This window comes from Aythya fuligula, chromosome 19, assembly GCF_009819795.1.
Source record: "Aythya fuligula isolate bAytFul2 chromosome 19, bAytFul2.pri, whole genome shotgun sequence".
Lineage (NCBI taxonomy): Eukaryota > Metazoa > Chordata > Aves > Anseriformes > Anatidae > Aythya > Aythya fuligula.
The window spans coordinates 10,486,028-10,496,095 of NC_045577.1; positions in this window are offsets into that span (position 1 = coordinate 10,486,028).

The window sequence follows — 10,068 nt, forward strand, 5'->3', positions numbered from 1 at the left end:
AGCATAAAGCCTTTCTCTCATTTCTGCACAATTAGTGAAGAATTTGCCTTTTTTTTACAGGTGTGCACCGTGTCCCAAGACACTCCAGCACCACACAGACTTTCTTGGGCTTCTCCAAGGCACCCATCCTGGAGCATAAACTTATCCAAACAAACATAGCTTTCTACTGAGCAAAATAATTCCTTGGACCCCTGATTAGACAAATATTCTCAGAATAGAAACAAGGCTACTTTATAGCCATAGACTAAACACAACTCAACAGCTAGATACTGAAACTGCAGACACAAGAATTCCCCTGCCCCGGTGAAACAGCTGGCTTTCTGTGTGAGCCACTTAGCCATGCTCAGCAAGTTATTTAGGTGGTCAGGAGCACACCGAAGTCTTTTCTGGGTGGCTGAGCTCCCCGGAAGGTGTCTGGTGACCTGCTGCAGGAGCACCCAGCCTAAGATTGCCTGCACGGTGGGGCTGGAAACTGGGGGTCTCTGGGTTTATCTGGGGACTTTTGCTTCCCCTGGGAGGGCTGGGGCATGCAGGGGAGTTTGTGCCCTTCCCAGCTGTGACCTTGGGAGGCTCAGCGTTGCCCTGCCTGGGGCTTCATCCTGCCCAGGGGAGCAGCAAAGAGCAACACACCTCCAGGCGCATGCTTGGATTTGGGGCTGGAAGGACAAGTGTCACCAAGCTCTGGGGCTGGTGCTCACAGTGCTGCTCCTGAAAAAATCCGGGGGAGCAAAAAAAGGAGAAAATATCACACTCCTGAAGTAAAAATAAAAACAGACTCAGATGCTGTCTGTCAAGGAAATAAAGTAAGCCCAGCTGGACCGCTGCCAGGACAGGAAATCCAGCGGCGGTAAGAGTCCCCTGGGTGCTGCTAACTCATTCGGGAAGCATTGTTATGACCCTCTCATTGCTCATTTTCTGATTCTTCTCTGCATTAGGTCATTTTTACTCAGACCATCCAGCTCACACATTCCCTGGTGTGGGGGGAAAAGGCCAACAATGCCGACTCTCAGCTTGCCCGGAGGCGCTGCGGAAGGCAGGAGGGGAGGATGAAGGATGAAGGATGCTTCCCTTTGCGGCTGAGTGCTCTGCAAAGATGTGTGGTGGGGAGGACAGGAGGGACCTTCTTCACAGGGTGACCCACCACCAGCATCCCCTGCTGCCGTCTGGGGAGCTGTGCAGGGGGTGTGGGCAGAGCTGGAGGTAGAAAACAGGATCTCCACTGTGGAAGAACCCAGCACACCCCCCCCACACTCTCCCCCTGCCCCTTTCCTGCCTTCATCCTTGGGCAGAGGAAGAGGAAGGTGGGAGAGGAGGAAGAGCCAAGCGGGAGCAGGTGGGGACCAGGGACGGAGTGTTTGCACAGGAGCCATGTGTAAGTCATTTCTTGTCCCTTCCTGAACTAATAGGGTAATTATTTTAGAAGCATGCACGTGTTTCTAATGGAAAGTTCCACGCAGGCTGTGCGTCAGTTTATTGGTGCAGCAGCCCTGTTCTCCCCGATGCCTTGCAGCACTTCTAGGCAAAGACAAATGAGTGAAACCTCCTGCTCATGGGACCGGCGATGGCAGTGACCGGTCACCGAGCACCAGACCAACCTCCTGGCCCAGTTCTGCAGCAAACAGGCTCACGTGGCACAGGCTGGCTGGCAAAGCAGAACAAACACTGGTCTGTTCTTTGATGTATCTCCCGTGCGTGTCCCCGGGTGTTTGGACTGGTGTGTCTGATTTTGTGGCCTGTCCCCTGCAAGCGGCTCAAGAGGGAGGTGGAGAATTGGAGAAGTTCCTGCAGGGGCTACTGAGGTGGATATGGACCTGGGCACAGGACCTGTGCGGAGGGATGGAGGAAGCTGGGCTGCTCCAGTTGGGTGACAAGGAGGCAAAGGGGGCATCTGGCAGCACCCTGCTGCCTGGGGAAGGACCATTACAAAGGTGATGGACCCGAACTTTCCTTGGTAGCACCAGGTGACAAAACAAGAGGCAAGTCACAATGTGTAACAACTTTCAGACCCTCAGGTCTGAAAAATCATGAAAAATATTTCCACAATAACACTGAAATAGCAGAAAAGCAGGTCTCCAGAGATGCAGGGGTCTCCATTGTTGGCTGTGGTCAAGACTTGGCCAGACAAGTTCATCCCTGACCTGACTGAGTGTTGGTGAGGGGTTGGGCTGGAGACCCCCAGGGATGTGTTCCCCTGGCACACTGAGTCGGCCCCTCACTTCCCTGGTGAATGTGGGCAATGTCTTCCAGGACATGAGCACACAGGAGATGTGGGATGGAGATGCAAAAGGCCAAGATCCTCATGGGACTGAGTTGAGGCAAGAACTCCTTCCTTTTGCCATCTGACCAGCTCTGAATCTATTTTGTTCTGGGTAAAAAATGGGAGCTGGGTGCCAAAGATCAGCCTGGTGAGGGCCTGGTCTGGGCTGTAGGATGATGACATGGAGCACAGGTTTCTGCCCTGTCCTTTAGCTGGACAAACTCATTTCCATAAGTGATGAGACAACAAAATTTCAATCCCCAGATTACCCTGTTTTCCAGTACTAATTTTAAAAATATTTTTGGCCCCACAGATGTGCTGACCAGATAACACCTGAGCAGCATTCTGATACCTGTGCAGGAACCAGACATGGGATGGGAATCCTGGAGGGCTCTTGCAGCTATTACCCAACATATTTCATTTAATCTGTCATTTGAACACAAACAATTGACTTAATTAACTAGATTATTTTTCAGGAAACCAAAAGGTTGTTACAGGTGGGAAGCCTGATAAGTTAATTCAGACAATCTTTCCTTTTCCAAGATAAATAGAAAGGAAGGAAGCAGAATGGGAGCCCTTGCAAGTCATGCTTCAACGTAGTGTCAACTTTTATCACTAAGCCATAAAGTAGTAGTCACTGAAGCACTGGCACAGCATTAATTAGATGAGAATTATAGACATACTCATTACTGCAGCTTCATTACAGCCCAGGAATTGACTCCGGCAGTGAGCATAGTGGGTTCTGCTGTACCAGCACCCATCTGCTGCCAGGTGTCCGTGTGTCGGGGAAGTTATTTCCCAGTAGCGCTCAGCACCGAGCTGAGTGTGCTTCCCACCGGCTGAGTGTCAAACCAGGGGGTTCAAATCTGGATGTTGTTCTAGGTCCTGTGTGTGTTTTCAGGATGTATGGGGGCTTTGAAGTGTGCTTACAGACAGATCTTGCAGGAGGCAATCCAGTTCTGTCCTCCATGCAGCGCAGAAGCTGAGGAGCAGTTTTAGGGTCACTACTTGAAGAGCCAAAGAGGGCCCAGCTTGAACCTGCTGGTCTGTCGCCACAGCTGAAAAGGCTTCAGGGGAACTGGCCCCTCTGCAGAGAAGAGTTGTGAAGGGATGAAAGTTTGCTGGGAAAAGTAGCAGGCCTCATTCAGACACACTCCCCTTGTCCAGAACATACAGGTCTCCACTGGAGCTGGCCTGGCTGCCAGGTGGCTGCTGGCATTTCTCCTCTTCTTCCTCCTCCTGCTCCTCTTCCCACTGCCCAGGACCCGCTGGTTCCCCTGCCCACCTCATCCTCCGTCTTTGACCACACATACGGGCTCCCAGCCTCCAGTCAATAAAAGTAAAAAAAAAAAAAAAAAAAAAAAAAAAAAAAGACAATAAAAGTCTTATGTGGCTTTGCATCTGGTGGACATTCTCTGGGTGCTGGGTGGGATGGGGACGCTGCTGAAACTGTGCCACCAACTTTTTGGCTGCACAGTTTGTCTTTGCACAAAAATCATAACCAAATTTCAGGTGGAGTTCAGGAAAAGCAAAAATCATCTGGGCCAGACAGGAAGGCCCCAGAGGTCCTTCTTCATCTGATCTGAGGCTGATCATCCCCAAGCACCCCAGCTTTGAAGCCCTCTGCTGCCTGGGCCCCATCTGCTCTGCTCCGCAGCCAGCCTCCCACGGTGCCGCCTGCCTGCAGCTGTGCAAGGTCACCGATGCATGTGTCAGCTCCCCGAGCACAAGGACAGGAAAAAATCTTCCCCTTCCCCCATGTCTGCACAGTGCAGCCTCCACGGTGCCAGGCCAGGTGAGGGACGTGTTTCCCGGGCTGGAAGCTGTGCTCGGTTCTTTCCAGCTGTGGTTTCTGGAAACATTCAGCGCCTTCGCCACTTTTAGCTCTGGCGGCTGCTCTTCATTTTCTGGAAAACCTTAGAGTGCTCCAGAGTGTCAGAAGAATGGCAGCTTAAAGGAAAACAGAAAACAGAAAAATAAAACACAACATTTTTCCCATCTAGCTACAGTGGTGGGTGTTTTATTAAAGAAAAGAAAAGAAAAGAAAAGAAAAGAAAAGAAAAGAAAAGAAAAGAAAAGAAAAGAAAAGAAAAGAAAAGAAAAGAAAAGAAAAGAAAAGAAAAGAAAAGAAAAGAAAAGAAAAGAAAAGAAAAGAAAAGAAAAGAAAAGAAAAGAAAAAACATATCTGTTTTCTTCCTGGATCAGACTGGCCCTGCAAATGCACTCCCCTTTGTGCTGCACTCCTAAAATAACTGCAGTTGTTCATGGAAATAAAGCCCTTGGAGATGCACTCATTTGCATCTCATCAGCCTGATGCGTTGCAGACCCTGCTCGGGGTTGCAAAGTTCTGCAGGAGCAGTCCTGCTCACATCTCTATGGCTGGCATGAATTGGATGCCACACGGGGACGGCCGATGCACATCCTGGGCTGTTCTGGGGCTGGGGGTGTTTGCTATTTGCTCATCCCACCAAGCACAACAAGTGTTCATACAGTCCCTGGTTAAGCTGGGGTTAAACAATGCCCAGACTAATTTGGAGATGGGAGAGATGAAGATCTGGATGTTCCAGGTCAGGAAAATGAACAGTCATGGCACTCCATGTTGGAAATACCTTAAATAGCTTTTTACATCCCTTTTCACAAATCTTTTCCTAATCTCCTGCTGTCTCTCTGGACAACAGCTCTCCAGATGCTGATTCAGAGCAGGAACCTCAGCATCTCCTGGTGGCCTCTGACAGTCTCTGTTGACCACCACGGATCAGGAGCCAGCAGGAGCTCTGGAGTTATCCTGGGCACTGAAGATGGGGCATTGGTGTCTTCCAGGATACCTGCAAGCCCATCCCTGCACCACTCTCTGGGTGTTGCAGTGAGGGCAGAACCAAAGCAGGTGGCCCCAGAGGTCCCATCCTCAGTGGGGGTACCAGGATTAATGTCAAGAAACCTCCCTAACAGTGGAGAAGAAAGGAAATGGAGAGTTGTCCTGGTGGATGGCAAAAGTACCTTCCTACCTTGCACAGACCCTCATGGGAAATGCTCTTTTGTGGTGGCTCAGGTCTGCAGCCTTTCTTCTGGAGATGTGCTGCATGAGCAGGGCTCTCTTCTGCTTGCTGTCTCACCTGGGTGCCACTCCAAGTCCATGGGGAGCCCTGCTTGCAGCTGCCTGCAGCACCTCAGGGGCTTTCAGGGCCTTTCTCACGATGTGGTGGCCTTGTCTCATGGTGGCAGCAAGTGTGAGAGCCCCAGGCACTGAACCGGGGATATCCTCCCCTCCTGCCTGGCCTCACTGCCTGCTCTTGCACAGCCACAGATATGTTTTGTGGGGACCTCTCTGAACATATTATGCAATAAACCACAAAAATCCTCCAAAAATACAGATTCAAGAACAGCCTCTCTGGGGACGATGCCTTGGTTTGGGGCCACAGTGGCTGCCGGGCATGGCTTGGATTTCCTTTGAAATGAGAGAGCTCTGCCAGGGCTTTTGCAACAGGACCCTGCTGCTATCAGCAGTGCAGGCTCACATCAATCGTGGTGTGCCGGCACTTCTCCACCTCTCTGCTGCTTGCCCCAGCAGCTTATCAGTGCTCACTCCTCAGCTCAGCTTGTCCCATCCCCATCCTGCAGCCATCTGGGAGGGCAGCTCCATGGGGAGCAAGATTAGGAGAAAAGTCTGTAGCCAGAGGGGTTGGGGTCGAGTGTTGTTGTCTCAAGACCTTCCAAAGGCAGGGGCACTGCTCCCCAGAGCATCAAATTGCTGAGTTTGCTGCAGAGGCTGGCTTCATTTTAATTTGAGAGTCTGTGGGTCACCTTTTCCAATATTTTCTGCTGACCCATGTAACTGGGAAGCCGGCACATGGGCAGGAATGGATGTACCTCCTCCAGACACCAGGGAAACCCCAAAAGTACTGGGAAGTGGAGTGGAGAGACAACACTTTGCCCCAGCCATCCCATACAAGGACACCCTTGTGTTTTGGGAGTCCTCACCCTGAGGGAGCTGAACACCAGCCCTGGCCAGCTGCAGCAGCTCTGTGCTCCCTGGCCCCTCTGTCTGGTCCCCAGTCCTTTCCTGTCCCCTTCTCACCCCCCAGAGGGTCAGCCCCAAACAGCATCACGGCAGTGGCAGGATGAGTTTAGAACTTCTGAGCCTGAGTTGGTCTGACCCAGATGTCTCATCACAACCAGCACCGAGGCCCTGAGCACACATCCTTCCCCGGCAGGTTTTGGGCAGGCCACCCATGTCTTTTCCTGTCCTCTGGCCAAGGTCTTTGGGAGAACAGGGCACATGGCCAGGGGCCAGAGGGCTCGCTGCTCATTTGGGGCTGAGGAGCCACAGGAGCAACGCTGCGGACTCCACTTCTCTGCCAGTAATGTTTCTCAACAAAAGGCAGGAGAACCAGCTGTGTTTAGCACAGCTGACCCCCTCTGGGGGTGCTTGCCTGTGTGGCCATGGAGAGGAGATCTGGGTGGCTCTGTCCCTTGCCAGCATGAGGACACAGCTCCCCTGCCCCTCCATTCATGCCCCAAGCCTTCTGAAGTGCTCGTGGTCCTCCTGGGAGCAGTCTCCAGTTTGGGACTGCATCCAGTTTGTTGCAGTGTTGTTTCTTAGAAATTGACTGAGCTTCTGTTTTAGTCATTTCCCTGGCTGCTTTGCTCCCGCCTTCCAGCCCAGCTCCTGCCACGGGACTATTTTCATTTCACACACACTCTCATTTTTGCAAGCCATGAGCTCTTCTGCTCTTGCAATAGCTACACAACCGGCTGGTGCGTGGGTGGGGAAAAACAACAGAACGGGATATTAGCCAGGAATGTGAGAGTAAAAGGCTTTACCCATGCTTGCCTCCAGTGCTCCTGTCCCCAGGGTGAAAAGGCACCTCCTGCGCACAATGGAAGGTGAGCTCACTAACTGCCCTAACCCTTCCCATCCTTTGACCCTGCCCTTGGGGTGGCTGGTCTGTGGCAGGATTCCTCCAAAAGTGGAAAAAGGTCCAGTTTTATATTGCTGTGAGGCATAGCTGCTATCACCCAGTGCTGGGAGGGGAAGGGAGTGGCAGCTCTGTTATGTCCCAGGCAGTGGCACTGTGGAGTGAGTCAGGAGTGGCACGGCATGCCCAGGTTCGAGGGGTTTGGTGATTCAGCTAAGGAGGACATTGCAGAAACCGTGGCCAAAATGGTTCAGAAATAGGATTTCTATAGCATGGACCAGGATCTTGTGGCTGGGGGGATCTTGCCCCTTGGATCACAGCAAACAGCCTGTGTGCAGGAGGGCAAGGTCCCCTCTCCTGCAGCTGTGGGGGTTGTGATGGGCAGGACAGGGTGTGTTTTGTGCACATACCCTCTGAGGGGCACATGAGGATGATGAGAGAGTCAGACCTGTCCTTCAGCTCCTCCCTGTCCTCGAGCAGCTCCTCTGCATGTGGAGTGTGTGCAAGCTGCCTCCCAGGGATGGGCTCTGAGCTCCTCTGCTAGACAGGTCGGACTCGCAGACCACCCAGGGCTCTCCTGTGTATCAGAGCTGGAGAAAGCAGACCCCAAAGAAGCCTCTGCCCAACCAGGGCCCCTCCAAGAAGGAGGGCTGGCTGCATTTGCACATCCCAGGAGGATAACGCTGATCTGTGCTGGTATTGCCTGGGCCAGCCTGGGTGGTCCTGCAAGTGTTTCCAGGGCATGGTGTGAAGAGAGGAGTTTAGAGCATCTACCAGGGCATGTGTTTGTGTGATGGACAGGCCACAGCCTCCTCATCCCACCCATGAAGACAGCAAGCAGCCAGGGTAGCCTGCTGTCCTTCCTTGCAGGAGCAATGGGATTTTCCTAGAACATCCCTTTTGATATCCAGCGTAGGCTGGTAGGACAGAAGAAGGCTGAGGGAGAGGGTGTTGGCAGACACTTGTGGCTCTCCTGGACCTAATCCAGCCCTGAGTGTGTCTGGCTGGCACCCCCAGTTGACCCCAGCATGACTTGGAGGCACTTATCTCCACTGACCGTATGACAGAGTTCCTAATTCTCCCTGGGTCAGGACCACTCAGCAGGACAGGAGAGCTGTGTCCCTGCCTCTGCTAGCAGAGCCTTGGGAAAGCTTCCCTGCACTGCTGCTGCTGAATGAGCCCCTCGCAGCAGGGAAATGAAAACCCATGTCCCTTGGCTTTCCTGCACTCAGCATTTAGGTCTTTGTTCATGCCAGTCAGGCTCAGAGAGACAAAAGGCTTGGGTGGCGCCTGCAGGATGGGCACCTACCAGGGCTGGGGGCAAGGACTTGCACCAGGCTCCCAGCTGTGACAGAATCACAGAATATAATATAATCACGGAATCATATAATCACAGAATCTCAGAATCGCAGAATTGCAGAATCACAGAATGGCTCAGGTTTGAAAGGACCTTAATGCCCACCCACTTCCAACCCCCCTGCCATGGCAGGGACACGTCCCACCAGATCAGGTTGCCCATGGCCTCGTCCAGCCTAGCCTTAAACACCTCCAGAGATGGGGCACAGCTAATCTAAATCCCCTCTTTCAGCTTAAAGCTGTCCCCACTTTTCCTGTCATTGCCTGCCCAAGCAAACAATGCTCCCAGGTGAATCATATTGGAGGTCAGCACCTGACCAGGCTTCAATGGAAAGCACTGATTGGGTGCTGTTTTACCTTAAAATGACAAGGTGGAGGCCAGGGGTAATGCAGTAGCTGCTTAGCAAGAAAGCAGTGTAGAGAGTGTGCCTAAGGTTAGTGGTCCTAGGTCCTAAGAGAGCCTAGATAACCCTGACAAGTCTGTGAGGAATGCTGTTGGCATCTGCACAGCACGACCCAGGGGAGAGCGATGTGGTCCTAGAGGACCATGTCTGAGCTGCACCAGAGCAGCAGGCTGTAGTGATGCTGTAAGCTGCTGTGCAGGTTTCCTTTCAGGGCAATCCTACTTGGACCCACCAGCATGAGTGAGACCTGAGCCCACCTCCAGTGATGGCCTGCTCTTGCCACCATCTGCTGCTGCCTCGTGCTCTTTTCTTCAGTCCATGGACTTCTTGCCCTGTAGCAGTCTCTGCTGCTGACATCTTGGTTTCTTGGCTTTTTTTTTTTTTTTTTTTTTTTTTCTTCAAGTACAAACTAGGCTGAAGGCTTCCAGGGTGTTTCTGCAGGGTGAAGACTACAGCACATCATTTTCTCTTTCTGATGGCAAGTTTTAAAGCCTAAGGTTTGTGTTTGAGTGTTTCTAAAGCAGCTAAGGATGTTGTTTGTCTGTGGCTGCAAGTGTTCACCCTCTGTTCCCAGGGGGTCAGTAGCTAAGGGTTGCTCTGCAGGGTCCCCTTCAGAGGGGAGCCAGCAAATGGCATGAGTGTTGGGTTTTCCATCTGCCATAAAGGTTAGCACAGGCTCTGGAAAGTGAGCTTACTGAAAAAAGGCTGAACTCATCTCTACCTAGGCAAAGGGAGCAGGACAGTGCTGGTCTTGGATAGCCTGGCCCAAAAGCTGATCACAGCAAAGCTGCTGCACAGACCTTACATGCAGTTGGCTCAGCATCTTGTAGCAGCCATCTGGACTTCCTCATCAGTCCTTCCTCAGGACCTTGATGCTGCATTTGCAGCAGTTTCCAAAAGAAATAGCCTTGAGCTCTGCAGTTAAGCTCCAGCTGGGCATGAAATGGGAGTCACGACTGGGCAAGAGGCCAGCACAAGGCTCAAGAGCATCCTCTGATGCTTGTGCAAAGAAGATGACTGGGAAGTGGCACTGCAAGTCTGTGTCTGTTTGCATCTGGGCTTTGTGGGGGAAGTTCCCTGCAGTTAAGTTTTCAAAAAGAGCCTGCAAGCAGCACAGGCCATTGGACACATGCAG